The 20,970-nt window shown below is 45.0% G+C and overlaps 1 protein-coding gene and 1 non-coding gene across 5 annotated transcripts in view; both read right to left on the bottom strand.

Annotated features, from left to right (window-relative positions):
• The window catches only part of PRKN (parkin RBR E3 ubiquitin protein ligase), a 1,413,568-nt gene that overhangs the window by 729,687 nt on the left and 662,911 nt on the right, over positions 1 to 20,970 (bottom strand). The window lies entirely within an intron of this gene.
• LOC115871127 lies at positions 11,865 to 11,990 on the bottom strand. The gene has a single exon (XR_004047107.1). It is a non-coding gene; the product is annotated as a small nucleolar RNA SNORA54 (small nucleolar RNA).

Here is a 20,970-nt window from a genome sequence, read left to right as displayed (position 1 = left end):
TGGAGAAAGGATTTAGAAAGATATGAGTGCCGAATATGCTCACTGCAAATTGGATGTCAGTGCATCTTGCAGCTTCTAAGTCTTCTCAGAAGATAGCTACTCATAGGACCTATGTATGTATTATTCATGCTACAAGAGTACATTCAGGAATACATGTTTATATGTGTCTATAGAACCTGAGTCCATAGATATATAATATATTTCAATATCAAAAGGCTTATGTCAGACTTTTCCTGATATACTATTTGCCACTCCTTTGTAATCATGAGGAGCCCTGGTGGCCTAGTGGGCTAAGCACTGGGCTGCTAACAACAAGGTCAGCAATTTGAAACCACAGCTGCTCCACAATAGAACCTAAGGCAGGGAGGGTTTTTTTTTTTGTATGTAGTTGACAAATTTGGCTCTCCTTGTGCAGTGAGTCCTGATAGCATATAGGTTATGTGCTGGGTTGATAATCACAATGTCAGGAGTTCAAAATCATTGTTTTGTAGAACAAAGACAAGGCTTTCTATCCCTGCAAAGGGTTAGTCTCAGAGTCCCCGGGGCATTTCTATTCTGGTCTATACGGTCGTCGCTATGAGTCAGAATGGACTCGATGACTGTGGCTTGGAATAGTTTTGCATACTCGTTGTATTTACCCATTTGTTCAAAATTAGAAAGGAGGTGGAAAATGATAGCTCATGATAGCACAAAGTGCACAACTAATAACTAAATTTAAGTTTGCAGAGTGATTTTGTCTTTGAAGTGATGCCCTATAATAAATAACAAATGTTTACAATCTGTCGGGCGGTCTTCCATTCTCCCCTTCACAGTGGTGGTTACCGTTCATTTCAAGGATTATTAGGATCACTTACCGTATTTTCATTTATACTTAATTTCTGTTCTCTTTCTCCTTCTCTCATCTTGATTATACATTTTTACATAAAAACTAACATGAAATATTAACATGATTCAAATGCTCAAAATGCTACAAAAAAGTACATACAGGAAAGGGTGGCTTTCCGTAAGTCAATTCATGAACATTCACTCATTCCTTACACGCAATACCAACCTCCCTTTTGTAGAAAACCAATCTCAATGTTTTTTGTTTCATCCTTACTGTCTTATTCACCTCAAAAGGAGCACACGTATATGCATATTGTCTTACTTCACCTCCTCTCTTACTCAGAAGGTAACACAATATGTATATAATCTTTCACTTTTATCTTTCCAATTAGCCATACATCCCATTTGTCACTATGTACAGTGATGGTCCTTAATCCTTTATGGCAGTTTCAACGGTACTCCTGTGAGTAGCCAGGGAAGGGTATTTAAACTGATTATCATATTTTTCAACTACAGTTACATGGTATATATCTATATTTCCATAGTGCTGAAAATTGTACACTTATATTTGTTGTAGGAAATACATATCTTTCAATGCACAATAGCTGGAGTAAACCTGAAGTGTGATTTTTAGAGCACAACCATTTGGAATCAATTCACTTATCAAAGGGCTCAAGTAGAAAGAAAATGTTTTGAAGATGATGACGGCAGCATCTGTACATGTTTGCTTGGTGTAATTGATTTGTGGGTTGTTATAATATCTGTAAGAGCCCCCCAAAAAAGATCAGTAAAAAGAATCTTAAAGAAGAATCCAATTGTTCCGCTTTATCATCAACTGTTTCCTGAAGAGAGATAGCCCTGAGATCCTCAAGGCAGTTCCACAGCACAGTGGCCCTCGAGGACAGAGGGGATTTGCCCCAGAGGGCTTCTGAGGCTCAGCTCTTTACTGAAACACCGTCACCTCTCTTCCTTTGCAGTGCCCGGAGGGTCCCCGCTGGCATTATTTGGTTCAACACTGGGCGCTTAATCCCTGTGCCACAGAGCTCCTTGGAGTGAAACAGTGAACTCTTTCCTTGTGAGCTCTCAAATGCCATGCTGAAGACTCACCAGTGGACTCTGGGGACCAGGAACTCACACAGCATGTGCACCCCTGGGCTCCTTGTGGGTGCAGGGCAGCCCTGTCTGAAGACAATAGCATCATCATCTCCCTCTCAAACAATAACAACTATTTGAGTTTATAATCATGATCACTTAGATAAAGAATGCTCTGCTTCCCTTCTTGGAAATACACCCCACCCCCAAAGTTTCAAAGGAAAACTGCATTATCTTTCAAGTCTACGAACATTTGGGGGCCATCCACCATTGTGTGTGTGTGTGTGAGAGAGAGAGAGAGAGAGAGAGAGAGAAAGAGAGAGAGAGAGTTAATTGCAAAAAGAAAAGCAGTAGATAAAAACCAGGCTTTCAGCAGAAGGACAAAACCATCTCTATTCAGACAGTGCTATCCGCCCCTTTGAGTTCAGCTTCAGCTGTAGTGGAACAGCCAACAGAATTTCCATCTATAAGCTGGCAGCTATCTTCTATTATTTCTGAAACCTACTTTCAAAGCATTCCTCTTCCCCGACACCCACCCACTCCCCCCACCCGCCACTGCCAAATGCCCATCGCCTTTAACAGGAGTCTCTGAGAGGTTCCATTGGCTGAAGACAGCCATCAGTTCTAAGTTTGGATTGCCTAAGAAGTCAGCGATGCTACTCTGCACCCCAAAGTCCACAGCCCTGAAAACCCACGTGGGGCGCAGTTCTACTCTAGGCTCCGGCGTTACCCATCAAGCAGAAGCAAGGCAGGGTCAAGGACACCAACATCTTTCACTGCTTAAGCTTCTACTCTGAAACTCAAAACCATGACAATGAATTTAATTCCATGTGGTTAGAAGAACCAGGATTCATTCAGATGGAACGTTCCCAACATCGGAATTCCCTGGGTGAGAAATACACCAGGGAGATCGATTTACAAATCTCAGGACTGTCTGAAAGGCTGGTTCTGTGTCACAATCCGTTGCTAGGACTGGGGTCAGAACACAGATGTAAATGACATCTTCACAGGGAGCATCTACCTCTGGATAGGGTATGATATTCTTGGAGAGGGAGATCGATTTGTTTCAAATTGACTGAAGTTCATTTACACAAAACAGAACCTTTGTGCAACGCAGAATAAACTGACAAGATAAGTAGTCATTCGGAGCCTATAAAATATAAAGAGAGAGTCCAAAACTGCCCAGATGAGGGTCTCCATCTGGCATTGCAAATCTACTGCTATTTGATGAAAGTGAGTCTTATGAGAGAGGGCAGTTCTCTGCAAAAGGCCTAGAAGCCAGGACGAATTCTTGGGCCAAGCAGAGTAAATCTACAGCAAAGGTACTATCACTGTTGCTTCTCCCTCGCTGTGATCTGAGTGAGGCATCTTTGGCCACAGACTTGAATAAAGCCAGGTGATAGCAGACACATCAAAAGGAGGGGAGGGGAGGGAGTCAGTCTCAGAATATTTTTTCCCTTTACTTATTTTCCTTTATAAGAGCTCTGGTGGGATGGCGATTATCCGTTGGGCTGCTAACTGAAAGTCTGGCAGTTCGAAACCACCAGCTGCTGCACAGGAGAAGGAGGAGGCTTTCGACTCCTGTCACCAGTTGCAGTTCTGTCAACCCACAGGGCAGGTCTATCGTGCTTCCCATAGGAATCAGAACCATGAATCAGAACTGACTCGATGCCCGTGAGGTGTTTGTTTTCTTTTTCTTTTCCCCACACGCATGACTGCATTCTCAGACTGCTTCTCGGGAGAAGCACACCCTTTGGAGTGGATGAGATGCTTAACATTATCTCCTCTCATCTGGATGGGCCAATATACCGAGATATGGGGTTCCTCTGCCAGTCTCCTGCCAGCCCTCTTCATCTCCCATCACGAAGATCCAGGAAGGCTGTTTGGATGGCGACCATCTGAGCTCATTCATAGGGCATGTGAGGTCTACTTCTTGCTGGGTTCAATTTGTATTGGAAGGTCATGTGCGTCACTCCTCAAGGCCACACCGGTACTGCTGCAGTGAATGTTAAAAATCCTCAGATGACAATTGTTCCCTGCTGGGAAAAAGAAGGTTATGCTTTGGCCCAAATCTTCTGGTCCATCTGGGTCACAGGGCACGGGACCAGCTAGAAAGAAAGTGATACTCTGAGGTGATACTTTCTGTGAATGATTTAATCAGTTGCACATGGACTCCTGAGGAGGTGGGCAGGACTGGTAGGAACACATACTGAGACTCACAACCATTGTCATCACATACACATGTTGTTGTTATTGTTGTAGTTGTAGTTCAAGTGCCATCCAGTTGGTTCCAACCATCGTATCTCTGTGCACCCGAGAACTAAACACTGCATGCTCCCTCCCTATCCTTACCATTTTCCTAGGCTTGAGCCCATTGTTGCCGCCACTGTGCCAATCCAATAGGCTGTGCATGTATGTGTATCTAGGCAAATGTGTCCGTTTTGTTGTCTGTCACAGTGACCCCTGTTCTGGGTCTTTCTCATGCTCATCTGGGAATTGGACCTTTATGACCCATTGGGATGTTTTTTTCTGAAGTACATCACCAGGCCTTCTTTCTAAGCCCATCTTATTCTGAAACCTGTCCCACATCCCAACCACACACGTTTCCAAGGACAGGTGGGGACAGTGGCTGGCCACGATGGGCACTGACAAGAAACAGCAGCAGGGTCTCATACACGGAAGGTGAGAATTCTCTCTCAGAAATCCTGTGACCCCCAACTCTACGAGATGCCCATTGACAATCTTGCCCAAGCCCACCCATTACAAGTAAGCAGTGTGTCATATTTCTCACTTTGTATCATGATGATTCATTGTGTGTATTGTACATTTTAAAAGTTCATTTAATTAATCGGTTTTAAGTAAATAACATTCATGTATTTTAAAATGAAGATGTATATTTAAACCGTTGTTTATAGAAATTTTGGTGGATATGTGAGGGCTGGGGGGATAGGATAGGAGAAAATTTATGGCGTCAGCTCCACATGGTAGTTAAGTCTACACAACTGACTTGAAACCCACTTCTAGGTACTGGCATCAGTAGCCACATGGCCTGAAACATGCTAATCTGTGCCTACTATATTTAGATGTAAAATGAAGAGTGTAGACCCTACGTCAGAGGGCTGCTGTGAGATTCAATATGGTGATGCAAGGTCAGCAGTTCAAAACCATCAGTAACTCCGCAGAAGGAAGATGAAGCATTCTACTCTTTTAAAGAGTTACAGTCTGTCCTATAGAGTTGCTGTGAGTCAGCACCAACTCACTGGCAGGGAGTGAATGAAGGCAGGGAGGTCCCTTGCCACTTTGCCTGTAAATCAAATCCATCACTGTCATGTTGCAAATATTGTGAGGGAAAAACAGCATCCAATTCAGCCCAAAGGATGGAATCCATTAACTTCAAAACAAAACTGAACATTGCAATGACTACAACTATGATGGAATACTTCTATCTTTTGGGAAACCCAGGTTGGTGTTAATGTGTCTGGTGAGCATCCGTCACGAGAGGTCTGGGTTTCTGGTTGTTTTCCTCAGCAGAGTTTCAACAGCATTGGTTTGGGGGACTAATTAATTCAGATATATTCTCCATCACATGAAGAGATCTTTTATGAAAATCAAACTCATCATTTTCGGAGACTTTGCCTGTCACGGCAAGAGGTGACGAAAAATGGGTTGGGAGATTTCATCGTTAACCTTTCAGTCACTTAGCTTCCCTTTTCTGCTTCCCAGCAGACATATGCAGTTCAGCTTCAGCTACACCAGCGCCCAGCATGGTAAATGCAAGCTTCCGAGAGAGGCAGCAGCTCATGGGAGAGCACTCGGAGGGAGTGGGCTGCCTGTGACAGCAGCGCACGGTGGCCATGGGGTGGATCTGGACGCTGCTGAGGGGCCAGAGGCACCTTTCCTGGGAGGATCACCCTGGGAGGAGACGCACTGGCAAATGAAACAGCAGTGCCCAGTTGCGATGTTCCCTTCCCTGGGGATGTGGCGGCCCGGAAGTTCATTGACACTGTTGTCGTCATGAGGGGCCATTGAATCGGTTCTCCCTCACAGGGATCCTCTGGACAACAGAAGAAAACATCCCAGTCCTGTGCCATCCTCTACGTCAACAATTCTGCAGTCATTGTTGCAACCACCGTGCCAACTCATCCCTTTGAGAGTCTCGCCCCTTTTCACTTTACCCCTTCTAATTTACCAAGCACGATGTCCTTTTCCAGGGACTGGTCTCTTCTGATGACATGTCAAAACTACGCGAGGCAGTCTGGCCATGCTTGCCTCTCATGAGCCTTCTCGCCGCTCTGCTCTTCTTCCATGACAGACGTGTTTATTTTTGGGCAGTCCAAGGTACTCGCAAGATTCTTGAGCAGCACTATAATTCAAACGCCTTGATTCTCCTTCAAAATCCTTACTCAATGCCCACCCTTCACAGGATAATACCATGGCTTGGTCAAGGAAGCAGACATTTGCTCTGATTTCTCAAAATGACACCTTTGCTACTCAACGCAATAAAGAGGTCTTGGGCAGCAGCAAGGCCAGACGTCATCTGATCTCTTGACTGCTGCTTCCATGAGCATTTGGTTATGGATCCAAGCAAGAGGAGATCCTTGACAACGCCAATGTTTTCTGTGTAACCTTGATGTTACCTCTTAGTCACGATGTGAGGATTTTGGTTTTCTTGTCACTCGTGATGAGGAAATTCATCAGATGTAGGGGACAAGGTTGAATGAGATACCATTATCAAGCACAGCGCATTTCTTAGTAGTTCCCCCATTCTCTGTGCTCCTGTGAGTTAAAGGCCTCTAAGGGTGGTGAGCCCTGGTGGCATGGTGGTTACATGAAAGGCTGCTAACTGCAAGGCTGGCAGTCATAAACCATCTGCAGCTCACAGGGACATTTCTACCCAGTCCCACAGGGTCTCCGTGAGTCCGCATTGACTCGGTGGCAGTGACTGAGAAGGATAGTGACATGGGTCTCTTAAGGGCTTGTTTTAGAAAAGCAACAGGGGGACCTAGTATTAGTAGGCAAAACTGTGAAATGTACACTGGTCCTTCCAAAGGATTTGTAAATGTTCTCACACTTGTGTGTAATTCTAACACTCCTTATCAAATCAGCGGACTCTATCATGTTACTTTTCCAGATCTTAACGTCAGGGTAGCTCTAGAGAATTAAATGAATTCCAAATGTGGAGGTTTTGAAAAATAAGTAAATAAAAGGACTGCTGAGTGGCTTGAAGAAGACGAGCAATATCTGAAACGCCGAGTTAAAGATGCACCCTCAGGACTGAAGTTAGCAAGGCGCCTGTCTCCGGATTGTTATTCGAGGCTATCAGGTGCCACCTACATGCCATATCATATTCTCTTGTTTCATCTCAATATCAGAAATTATTTTACTCCAAAGTATGATGTATTTCTTTCTAGCCACTTTGGAGATCAACCAAGCTAGCATATTTGAAGAGTTAACTGGTTCATACAATGTTCCAGGATGAATAAACAGCATATTTACTTTCTGGTATCAGAATCAGAAAAGAGGCTGGTGGCACTATCAGGTAAGTGTTGGCTTACTAAATTTTTATATATTTACAGCTTAGAAAGATTTCCAGCCTCAGGCACAGTGTAGAGGGTCTCTATGTGTCTGCATCCACTCAATGTGAGTGGGATTTGGGTGTATAGAATCAGAAACACTAAAATGATGAGCTCAATGTCTAAATTAGTATTTTTCTGTAGAAAACAATTAGATGCATGGAAACAAACAAGTGGACACATTACCTTGATGTGTTCAGTCCTTGCTTACATATCAAGCTTGCTTGTCCTTTAGGCTCAGAAAAGGAGCCTTGTGGGGTAGTGGGCTATGCCTTGGGACACTAACCACAAGCCAGCAGACCAAAAGCACTAGCTACTGTAAGAGAGAATGATGAAAAGGCTTCTGTAAGGAGTCCCAGTCATGGAAAAACCAAAGGGCAGTTCTACACTGTTCTGCAGGGCCTCTCTGCGTAAGAAAACACTTGTAGGCAGTGGAGTTGGTTTTAGTGGATGGGCCCACGGCAGCTCTACCTAGAACAAACAAACCAAGCTCACTGCCGCTGAGTCACTGCTGACTCACAGCGACCACATAGGACAGGGTTGAACGATTCCTGTGGGTCTCTGAGACTGTACCTGTTTACAGGAGTAGAAAACCCTGTCTTTCTCCAGAGCAGAAGCGGGTGGTGTCTAAATGCATAACGAATGCACTCCATCTAATGCATAACCACTATGCTACCAGGGCTCCTCGGTGTCCCCTGAGTAAGTGAAAATCTTGGATGCTGCTGCCTGTTCCCAGAGTCACCAGACTCTCACAAAGCTTCGGGCTGCAGGGTTCACTGGGTCCTTTCAGGGGTACCCGAGTATCCTGGCTTTAGCATGCCTAGGTGAGTCTCAAGAGCAGTGAGAGACAGATTGAAGGTAGAGCTCAGAAGAAGTGTTCCCAGATTCTGTTAGTCACAGATGACTGTAATTATGTACTTCAGTAACTCCCCTGAGATGCTTAGGTCTTATAGGGCTGCTGTGTAAGGAATCTGCTGGTCGGTGCCAGGGCAGAGTGGAAGGGAGCTTATGGAGATTTTACAGGCTGATGTGCCCGGGGACGCTTGGAGAGTCCAGGACACGAGCTCAGCCAGCACAACCAACTGGCCGAGCTTTGAATCTGATTCCAGCGATGCCAACTCACTTCTGGGTGAAAAATCTAAAGCAGTGTTATAACTCAGCACTGTGCTCAGTATTGGGATCTCTGGTGGTGTATTGCTTACACATTGGGCTGTTAACTGCAAGGTAGGCAGTTTGAAACTACCAGGCTCTCCTTGGGAGAAATACAGAGATTTCTACTCCCTAAAGATTCACGGTCTTGGAAACTCACAAGGACATTTTTTACCCTGCGCTCTAGAGTCACTATGAGTCAGAATCTATTCCATGGTAGTGAGCAAGAGAGAGGTCTAGGGTTGAGCCCTGTTGGCATCATGAGTTAAGTCTTGAGCTGCCTGTGAAGGACAACATTGGCTAACCACAAGTGTGTTAGATAGGGTTCTCTAGAGAAACAAAACCAGGACATTTAGGGATGAATATATATCTATATAGAGAGATCCATATACATATAGATGTAGATATAGAAGTAGATGTAGAGAGAGATATATAGATATAGATAGGCAGATATAGCACAAAGGAATATAACAGCTAATTAGTCCACATAGCAGTACAAAGGGCTCAGTTTGACTCACTTCTGTGGAATAGTTAATATACTGGAAGTCCTTCAACTCACAAGGGCTGATGGATCCAAGGTCAAGGGAGCAGACAGCTGAGTCTTGTGTAGAGCAATGTAGGCAGTCCAACTGTAGGCAGCAAACAGCAGGGCGGGTCACCAACAGTCAGCCAGATGACAGGATCCAATAGTCACAAGCTCAAGTGATGAATACACCAGCAGCATGGAGAAGCAGGTCTCCAAGGAACCTCAAACTCTAGTGACATGATCCACGGGTTGTGTATCCCCCGGGTAGTGTCGCTCGCTGGTTAAGGTAGAGAACTAGCTAAGGCAACTGCACGCTGGCAGATCACCAGAGAACAAAAGAGAGAGACAGAGGGTGCCATGTTGAGCCATTTATCTCTTTGCCCTCCAATCAAACTGTGACCTTATTAATCCCACATATTCCTATTGGCCAGGGTGGCACAATAAACCTACCAGTCACAGCAAGGTTGGTGGCTCAAACCCTCTACCTGTTGCGCAGGAGGAAGATGAGGCTGGCTGTGCCCATAAAGATGTGTCATCTGAGAAACTCTGAGGAGCAGTTGTCCGCTGTTCTGCAGGTTCACTGTGTGCCAGAATCAAGGAGCCGGCAGTGTGGTTCATTAGGGGCAGTATAAGAAACACTGCATTGCAGCTGCTGCTGCCCTGCTGGAGGGCTAAGGGAGGGCGTGGCCTGGGAACAAGATCAGTCGGGAGAAGATGACACTCAGAAATAACAAAAGGCACCTGGATGGGGTTGCAGGCTGGTAGAGCATTTATTTGATTAAAACCTACTCTTGAAATTCATTTTTTCAATTTAGAGATTTCAAGAGGTACATAGCACACAATTTAGAGGCTGACCCTCCTAGTTCAGTACTCTGGCTGAGCCCCTGCTGGTGGAGCGGCTTATAGCGGTGGCACAGTCCTCCCCATGGAGAACAGCTGTGTTCCTGTAGCAGTGTCCTGCCTAGATACCTCATTAGCTTAGCTCTGGACAAGCCCCAGAACCCCCATGAAACCTGTGGCTGCAGTGCACTCTGGACCTGCAGGGAGCCGGATGACTCGCAGTCAGAGAAAATCTGAACAGGCTGCGAGGGCAGCTGGGGAGATGGACTGCATCTACAAGATAAGGGCAATGCTCGCGGGGAACCTGCTTCCTCCAAATCCATCCTTTTTCTGGGTGCTCTTCTGCAAACTATTAGAATATTGTCATCTGGAGACCAGTGGGTGGCTTAAGAATGTTGGAAGGAGTTGAGACGCTTAACCAGTGTTTCTCAAAGTGGGTGATATGGCACCCTTGAGGGGAAGGGGTCTGGGATGATCCAGGTGGCTGCAGAAGCAAATGCCTATGCTTTCTCCGGGATGATGAGCTACAAGGCAAAAGTTTCAATAGCCAGGGGTACATCGAGTCACTTTTATTCTGAGAAGGAGATGGTAGGCTAAATAAGTTTGGGAACCTAATATCTGAGAAGTTTTTCTGTAGTTCAGTGTGGATCTTAAAATAGAGGGTGACGTGGAAGAAGTACACCAGCCTGTGTGATCATGAAGTGCCGAAGGGATCAGTTATCAGGCATCAAAGAACAAAAAATCACTTCCCTGATATGATCTCTTAAGACAAATGGGTGCATAAGCAAATGTGGTGAAGAAAGCTGATGGTGCCCAGCTTTCAAAAGATATAGCATCTGGGGTCTTAAAGGCTTTAAGGTAAACAAACAACCATCTAGCTCAGAAGCAACAAAGCCCACATGGAGGAAGCACACCAGCCTGTGCAACCAAGAGGTGTCAAAAGGATCAGGTATCACGCATCATCAGAACAAAAAATCTTATCATAGTGCATGAGGGGGGGAATGTGGGGTGGAGACCCAAAGCCCATCTGTAGGCCACTGGACATCCCCTTACAGAAGGGTATGGGGAGGAGACGAGCCAGTCAGGGTGCAATGTAGTAATGATGAAAAATACAACTTTCCTCTAGTTCCTGAATGATTCCTCCCCTCTCTCCCCGGCCACTATCATGATCCCAATTCTACCTTACCAATCTGGCTAGACCAGAGGCTGTACACTGGTACGATAGGAACTGGATACACAGGGAATCCAGGGCGGATGATCCCTTCAGGACCATTGCTGAGAGTGGCAATACCAGGAGGGTAGAGGGAAGGTGGGGTGGAAAGGGGGAACCGATTACAGGGATCTACATATAACCTCCTCCCTGGGGGATGAACAACAGAAAATTGGGTGAACGTAGATGTCAGACAGTGTAAGATAAGACAAAATAATAATTTATAAATTATAAAGGGTTCATGAGGAATGGGGGAGCAGGGAGAGAGGGGGGGAAATGAGGAGCTGATACCAGGGGCTTACGTGGAGAGCAAATGTTTTGAGAATGATGAGGGTAATGAATGCACAAATGTGCTTTATACAATTGATGTGTGTATGGATTGTGATAAGAGTTGTATGAGCCCAAATAAAATGATTTTTAAAAAAAAGAAAAAAATAGAGGGTGAAGAGAATTTATCCTTTTGAGTACTTATACTTGAGTATAAAGGGAATTTACTCTCTATACCAGTGGTTCTCAACCTTCCTAATGCCTTGACCCTTTAATACAGTTCCTCATGTCGTGGTGACACCCCCAACCATAAAATTATTTTTGTTACCACTTCAACACTGTAATGTTGCTATTTTGTGTGTTCCCCCACCCCCTTTCCCCCCCTTGTCTCCCAAATATAAAATCAGACAGACGGGTTTTGTCAGTCTTATATTATTCTGGGGATTTCTGTAGCACTGGAATGGAACCCGTCAGCAGTAAATCTGATAACAGGTTACGAACAGTGCAGTAATGTTGTTATTGTTATGAACCGGGCAACTCCTGTGAAAGGGTTGTTTGACTCCCAAAAGGGTCACGACCCAGAGGTTGAGAACTGCTGCTGTATACATAAGAAATCAAAAATCCCATCTTAGAGAAATAGCTTTAAAGGGGAAAAAAAGACTCATAAATTGTAAAATCAAGAAAGAAAACAGTTTAGTAAAGATATTGAAGCAATAATGAGGTAGCACTATGAAACTGAGATGATCCTTTTCCCAAATGGCCTGCCTAATAGGAAGCGTTTTCTTTGAATTGCCTTAGGGGGCACACCATGCATGTGTAACTGAGAAAAAACAGGTGGTTAACATTAAAACCAAACGCAAACCTATTACTAGAAATCTGCTGCCTTTATCAAATTGATTCAGTACAAATACAAGTCCTCCAGTGCCAATCAGAGGCCTGAGAGCTAGAAACGGCTACATGTGTGAGCCCCACGGCCCCTAGCACTGAAGTGGTTCCGACTCATAGCAATGGCGTGTACAACAGGGGGGAGCACTGCCCGGTCTGCTCACCATCAGTGGTATGTGTGAGCCCGTGTTGCAGCCACCCTGTCGATCCGTCTCACTGAGGGCCTTTCTTTTTGCTGCCCTTTTTGGATGTGCTTTTCCAGGTCTCTCCTGACAGCATGCCCAAGGTAGGAGAGATGAAGTCCAGCCATCCTGGCTGCCAAGAGCCCTCTGGCTACACTTCATCGCAGACAGCCTTGCTTATCCTGGCAGGCCATGGTCCTTGCAATATTCTTGCCATGATTCAAATGCATCCACCCTTCTGTGGTCTTCCTTGGCTCTACAAGGAGTGTTTTTAAGCCTCGGGAACTTTAGCAGCCACCAGACTTAATTAACAACCAAATCACTATCATCGAGTCAATTCAGACTCACATCGACCCCGTAGGATGGAGGAGAACTGCTCCATGGGTTTTTCAAAACTGTAAAGGCCGCTTCATCATTCTTCCATGGACTGGCTGGAGGGTTTGAACCATTGTCCCAGCAATTCACAGCCCCTCACTTAACCCTAGATGCCACAATGGACTACCGATGGGGTTCATATAGACAGTCTTTTGCAGATTGACTGGTGGGTTTGAACCAGACGTGGGGGGTAGCAGCATAAAAGTGATCAGTCTTGAATTCTAAACCCCTGGTCAAGTCCCCCCTGCCCCCCAAAAATGTAGCTTTCCAATTTAAGAAGGAACTTTGAATCCTTCAATATTCAGAAGTATTTGTAGCTACAAAGAAAACACCACTGTATTGTAAATGTATGATTGCACTTTAAACCCCCAGAGAAAAATCCAATTTCTGATTTAAAAAAAACATCCTCAGTATTAGTACTCTCTGAAAGTTTTGGGGTCTTTTGGGGAAAGTTTTGGTTTTTAATGAAATTTCCTTTGGGAATTCAGTGATAAGCCTTCATCCAATCTACCTGTAGCGTGTTAAATGTACTTTGTAAATACAGGATCATCTGCTGAGCTGGGTGGGTGTTATAGACTGGATTGTGTCCCCCCCAGATGAGAAGGCACAAGAATGACAATGGAGATGGCTCGAATTGCTCTTCATAAGCGGGAGGGAGAATTGAACTCACAAGGCAAAAATCAATTCCTCCGAGGTGAGGTGGGAGTCAGACATGCCTCCTCCAGCCTCTCAGCTCTCACACCCAGTGGCTCTCCCACACACCGGATTTTCTCCTCGGCGTGGCGAGGGAAGACATTGCTGTGGCACGCAGCACTCTGACAGTGCTCACGACTGCGGAGTTTATTAGGGAAATTAGAAGTGACTAGTGTTTAGAAAGACAAAGCGGTCAGGACAGCCTTTCCCCAAGGAGTCCTGTAGGTAGGCTTCTCCCTGGTCCTTGGCCTCTCAGCGCATAGCCCCTTGGCCTCTCCCTTGCTTGGGAAATGTTACAAAGCTGTTTTAGGGTAAATGCAGATAGACGTCCGTCATAACCTTCAACTGGAAGTAGCTCCGCTCTAGCTCCTTGTGTCAGCAAACCTAGCTCCTCCAGGAAGAGTATGAAGGACCACGCTGGACACATCAATCTCCTGCCCTGAGAGACACAGCATCAAGGCTGGGCGAGCCCCGGCTCTGCCTGGTACCTTCAGCTGCTGGGGCTCCTTTGGTGTCGCACCTCTGTCTCCTGGATCAAGGAGGTTCAGAGCATAGGGATCTCAGGGTTCGAAGGACATGCACCAACCCAGGCTCATCTTTCTTTCAATAGTTTGATTAGCATATAATTTACATATCATATAATTTGATAGTTCAATCATATCAAGCAGAGTAGGGCAATTATCTCCACCATCAGTTTTAGAATACTTTCTTCATTATTGTACTCTTCCTGACTCGCTCCACATCTCACCCCAAGGAACCATCAGTCCAGTTGCTGTCTTGAGCAATTTCCCTATCCTGGATTTCATATACAGGAAAACATTTTTAAAATACTCCAAAAATAACAATAATAACAAAGTAAAAGAGATTAAAAACTTCAGTAGAAAAGAAAGCTAAACATATTAAAAGCGAGTACACATTTAAGGGTCATAAGGGAGATCAAATGATAGAATGCTAACTTTTAAGCTAAGTGCATACACCACACTCCACTTTCCAAGGCATTCTGCATGACAGCAGCCTATTCCCATCTGAATGACTGTGAAGTCTCCTTCTTCCTGCTTCTGAGATGGCTCCTAGTCGGCAAAACCGACCAACCACCACACTGCAGTTAGAACGTCTTCCATTCACAATGAACCCTGTTAACTATCACAACTGAATCGCAGAATCATCTGTTGGCATCTCCGTCACCATCTCTTTCCCAGATCCACTAAGGAAAGAGTGCACAGGCTTGATCCCGGGGATCCTTTGGAGGGAACCACAAAGACTAGCTAGAAGAGCCATAGCAAGTAACTGAGTGTGCCACTGAGGGTAAGTTAAGCGGTATTTTTACTGGGGCCCCAGTTCAGATTCAGACATGCACAGGTTTACTCAGTCTTAGCATGTTCAAACGTGCCTCTGTGACTGGCTGTAGATCGATTTTCTCAACAACACACCTACTTTAGTCTCATTAGGGTCGCTTAAACATGGTGTCATCAAAGCAGTGGCTTCTGAGGTGACCTGTTGGTCCCATTAAATTCACGGCAGAGAATTCAGCTCAGAAAGCAGTGGAGACTTTGTGGGGATTTTTTGCCCTCCAGGAGAAGGGGGGGCTACAATGTGATAATCTTGATAGTTTTTCTCAAAGGGTCCTGGACGATCAAGGAGACCCACTAAGGAGAGCTTGTAAGAAAACTGCAAGCCACCGGATGGGAAGGCCTATAAAGCTGTACCTTGGAATTATTTCCCCCACACAGCGCAGCAGCTGTTCATTGCTCCCTGGTGGCCATGGTGGTCCTCCGGGACTCCACCGAGACACCCCACCCAAGAGATAACCCTGATCGTGCCCCTTCTCGCTATTTGCTCCCCAAACTCAAAGAACACTTAAAAGGAACTCACTATGAGCCCCTCCATGATGCCCAAAGTGCTGCATCGGCTTGACGCGAACCAGAGAGTGCAGGACTCTTCAGACAAGGGACAGAGGGATGGAGAGACCCTCTTCAGATGGGCATAAAACTAGCTGGAGGGTCTGTGGGGAAACTTCACATTTAGATTTGTTTGTTTCTTTGTTTGTTTGTTTGTTTGTTTTTAAAGACTACGGTGGTTTTCAAGTGCGACTTTCTGCCTCACCTTAGTGAGTATTCAAAATTAGGCCCTGGTACTGTGCTTGTCAAAGACCGAAAGGAACACAATGGTTTTCCATGATTCAGTGTAATGTAAGGTCACAACTTAGTCAGTTGAGGAGGGAGTTACAGGAGGGACAACATGACCACAGCCACATGCACATAGTAGGGAAGACAGATGCCATGTGGAGATTGCCAAGCAGCCTGAAACCCCTTGGGCTACTGACAAGGCAAGAATTGACAGGACTGGGATTGATGTGGACTCTAAGTCTCCAGATGGTGAGAAAATCAACCTCTGTTCTTAGAAATTGCGGTGGCATTTCTGTAACAGTCGCATTAGGGAGAAAGGGCAAGCTTCCTACTCTTACAAAGGATTCCCGTCTTGGCAACCCACAGGCCAGTCCCATCTGTCAGGTACGATCACTAATGAGTTGGAACCAACTTGAGGGATCTACGTTTGGTTTGGTTTGGTTTGAAGGTAGCTATGGCAGTGGCCTGGCATTGAGTGGAAAGCTTGGAGCTGTAGAGCCTGCTCACAGACAGGCTAACAATCTAGGAGCAAGAGCTGCTGGGACCTGGGCTCCCAGTGGGTTCATTCAACCTCCTTCATGCACTTTGGTTCAATCCCCTGCAGAGGATGTTTTTTTTTAATGAACTTTGTTATTATCTTGGGGGTGAGATTACATTCTGTTGTTTCATTTGCCTCTCTCAAGCAGCTAATAACCATGAGCTTGTCTTTATATTTGTTTACCACCTGAAGAGCTGAGTGTCATCATAATTTGAATATTTAATAATTGGTTTTACATAAAACCTGGTTCTCAAGTTCCAGCCAGATAGCAGGGTCTGAAAACAACTGCCTTGCAAAGCTGCACTCAGTTTTCAGGGCCTGTGACTTGGAGACTTAAACGTACCTCTGGAGCGAATAGTCTGGATGTTGGGTTGGAACCAGTAAAACACAGCTCAGCAGTGGGAGGTGGAGTGGGAGGCCCACGGTCACCAGGACGACACACTCGGAGCAGCTCCGAAGATTTGAGGCCATCTGCAAAAATGTTTCCTTGGGAAGCCCTGGACTCCTCCTGCTGCTTGTTCTTCAAGCTACACTCATGAAAAGCATCTAGGTAGACCACACTCCTTTGCAGAGGCTGTGAGTTACTTATTGAGGCTCTTCGAGTTGTAGAGCCGAACTCCCACCATACTTCCCCGCTTGAGTATGGTAGAAAGGTAGGGAGAGATGCTGATAGGCTTCACCTGTGAGTAATTTCAAACAGGAGTCCCTGGAGTGACACCCGGCTGGGTATAAAATGAGCTCTCTGAGGAGCAGGGGGAGGGCTTTGCTTACCACCGAGAGCCAGAAGTAGAGCAGGTCGTCTGGACTCGAGAGAGATCCTTGTGCAGTGAGCCTCCTGGACCCAGAGGACAGCTGTGGCACCAGAGGAGCAGCAGCAGAACCAGGAGCCATATCACGGACCAGAGCAATGAATTTCCCAACCCAATGACCAAGTGCAGACGAGGGCTTTTGTACAGGAGGCTGGCTTACCAAGTGGGGAGTTTCTGGACACTTAACTGGAGAATCTGAACTTGCTGACCCATGGAAGTGGAGCTAAGTGACTTCAGCTTGCGGCTTGGACTCTTCTTTCAGGGAGCTGGGTTTGCTGACCAACAGTCTGAGCGGAATGCCTTTGGGTTGAGGCTTACAGCAGAGTGGGATGCCCCTTGGGACACTTGTTAACAGACCTAAAACTGTGTAACATGACCTGAGAAGCTACTGACCTGTGTGCATTTCTCACTGGCATTACAACTTGTAAATCTCCTTAATAAACCCTTAATTTTAATAAATAGAACATTTGAATATTGTCTCTGAATTTCTGTGCAGCCATTGCAATGGGCATTAGAATCCAGAGAGGTAAAATAGAGAATATTAATTAAGACATGTCATCCTTGTAAGTACTTACTAGAGACATCAAAGAAGCTGACTTTCTAGCAAGAGTCTGGGAGACAACTCACAGGAGCATTATTGCTTGTTTTCAAAATGTAGCAGGGAGGCCTGCTACATGGAGCCTGCAAAATGTAGCCTTGGTTTCAAAGTGTAGCAGGGATCTGAAAAGAGGAGAATCTTCCCAATCCCACAGAGTCTGTATCAGTCTCCTGGAGAGAGCGAGAAACTACGCTCATGGAGGTGAATCCAACTCTTCATTTCTATTGGCTCTTAATCATATGCAATCTCCTAAAATGATTAAGCCTCAATCAATTACTTTATAGTGACACTATGTTCCTGAAATACTCTTTTGATATTTCCTGCTTTGTTGCTTCCATCTGATTTATTAAATTTGTATACCGAGCAAATAATCTGAAAATCTATGAATAAGAGTGCAGCAAGAGGGCTGCAGGAGGACTTACTACTGACCGGCGGTACAGAGAAGAGCTCATCTTGCAGACTGTCAGAAAAGTACTTGCAGGACTTACTGATTGATAATAAAGACAAAATCCTTCAGTCTGATGACACCTTACTACTGAACCATTACACAACATCGTGACGAGTAAACCGCATTTCAAGGTATCAACTATTTTATTTTACTTAGATCCACGATGTTTGTGGATGCAGCAATGAAAATTGCTATTTCAAGAATGAAAATAAATTGCTGCGTTGGGTAAATCTGCTTCAAGTGACCTCTTCCAAATGTTAAATAAAGCAACCACAAAGATAATCGGTTTGAGGTTACAGAATGCCCTAAGCAGGCTCTGATATTTTCAGTTGCCTGATATGCGTGCAATAGCGGGATCACGAATAAGGAAGACACAATAAGAACTGTGTCATGGCAACAACGGGCATAGGCACAATTGTGAAAATGGCACAGGACCGGCACTGTTTCCTTCGGTTGCACATAAGGTTGCTATGGGTCGGAACCAACTTGATGGCACTGAACAACTGTAACAACAAGCACGATGCCTTTGGATTATGGTCACGCTAAGAACATTGAATATACCAACAAACTGCCTTAGAAAGGACCAGTGCTGCTCAGAAATAAGAACAATGAGATCTTGTCTCATTTGAACAAATCTCCGGGGGCAGAGGGCAGGGAGAGCAGTCACAAGAGAAGGACGTGTTTGGAAAAGTAGAGGGTCAGTGAAAAATGAGATCCCCGCCCCCACACTCACCCCCTAGAAGATTGATTGACATAGCAGCTGTAAGTGGATTCAAACTTCGCAATGATTGTGTAGGGGGAACAGGCAAATTTGTCCACAGGATAGCAATGCCTGGGACGCACTTATTGGTACGTGGCAAAGAAAAATCTATTATGACCTCACTTAATTGTGTCCACAAAGGCCCGTGTTCCAACTAAGGTTTCATTCAATGAAGTACAGATCTTCTCATCTCTTAGCACCTGGGATTAAATGCATAATGGGGAATTGATTATGCCTGTGACTTCTGTTGGGTGCTGACAAGGTAGTTATGACCCGTAGTGACCTTATGTACAATAGAACAAAATATTGCTCAGTCCTGGGCCATACTCAATATTGAGCCCATGATTGCAGCCACTGTGACTTAAATCAAACCAAACCAAACTCACTGCCAATGAGTCAATTCCTAGCAATCCTATAGGACAGTATAGAGCTGGCCCTGTGGGTTTCCGAGACTGTCACTCTTTATGGCACTGACACCCAGGGATCTGCTGATGGCTTCAAACTACTGACCTTGAAGATAGCAGCCCAACCAACTATGCCACCTTTTAGATGTCAGTATAGTCTACGGAACCCCCATGAGTAAAGTCGGGAGAAAGGCACCCACATTTCTTCAGGGTAGTGGTTACCAACCAGGACAAGAGTCAGTCAAAAAGGCACACAGCAGAGGTGATGTGGAGACCAAGTACAAAAGGCTGGTTGGAACAAACATTAGACAAGCTCTTTGAGAGCTCTGAAAATGATTATGCTCATGCGTAGAATGGTTTTTCACGTGATGAGTCAGAATATAACAGAAATTCAACTTGTAAGGGCCTCTAGCAATGGACTTTTCATACCCACAAACGGAGTAACTATTGGTGTATCTAAAGACACAACCCTGTGGCACACCAGTTACTTGCCTGTCTGGTTCTTCTCCAATCTGTCCAGACTTTAGAATCTTCAAACAAAAATACCTGGGCTCTAACTGAGCAGGATGGGAAATGGGGTCACTGGGTATAACGGATGGAATGTGGTGCCCTAGGGAGAGATGATGCGGTTCTTGGCCATCTGTCTTTAATGAAGCAGAGGGGGAAGTCAGGCGTCTGAGTCTCGTGAATCATTTATGGTCTCATGCAGGTAACGGATGAAATTTAATTGGCACGCTTTGGTCTTAGAATTCCTTTTCCATTAACAGTTATCAGGAAAAACATAGCTTGTAAACTTTCATGAATTCATACCACTTCCCACCAACTTAAATTGCATGGTTCACTTAATAAACGGTGTCGTGTATTTATTTTCTCTCATCTTTTATATCTTGTTTACTGTGTTGTCTCCACAAACTAGTATTGTGCCTGGCACATAAGAGACACTCAATAAACATACGTTTTTCAAATGAAGAAAGCAATGTAATCAATCTGAATAAGATCTTTCCTTGCACTCTCACCTAGCTCTATAGTCATATTATGCCAGTGGGAAATTGTCTTTTGGGAGAGCATGATAGTAACTACATTAATTGATGCAATATTATGGACACAATGCCAGAGACTTTGGTATTCACTACTCCCAAAGGCTTGAGAATAGTGAAAAATTAGGGGCAGCAATATGCACAGTCCAATTGTGAAAGTAGTCTTCCAGTTAGGCTCTCTAATTCGCCCTCCATAAAGGCACCATGCTGATCTGAGGCTAGGGGCTGACGAGCACGTGGCAGGTGGTACAGGAGTGCCATACAGACTCTCATCCTCAAAACAACCCCCATGGCTGCTTGCTTCTGGTGAGCACAAGGTCACTGTGGTTCAGAACCAACTCGATGGCACCTAACAACAACAACAACAACAACTGATGCCTTTGAATCATGGTGTGGCTAAAAGTACTGAATATACCAGGTACTGTCAGAGAAACAACAATGAAAACAGCAATAACAAAATCTGCCTTAGAATACATAAAGCCAGAGTGTGGCTCAGAAGTGAGGATAATGAGATTTTCTCTCATTCGGACAAAATCTCAGGGGTCAGAAGGCGGGGAGAATCTGTGTCAGGAGAAGGACACCATGCTTGGTAAAGTAGAGAGTCAGTGAAAAATAAGAACATACCTGACACCC

This window comes from Echinops telfairi, unplaced genomic scaffold (genome assembly GCF_000313985.2).
Source record: "Echinops telfairi isolate 266 unplaced genomic scaffold, ASM31398v2 ScPeMD7_3533;HRSCAF=4204_0, whole genome shotgun sequence".
NCBI classification, from domain to species: Eukaryota; Metazoa; Chordata; class Mammalia; order Afrosoricida; family Tenrecidae; genus Echinops; species Echinops telfairi.
The sequence above is the reverse complement of the archived record's forward strand: the minus strand, read 5'-3'. Positions and strand labels throughout refer to the sequence as shown.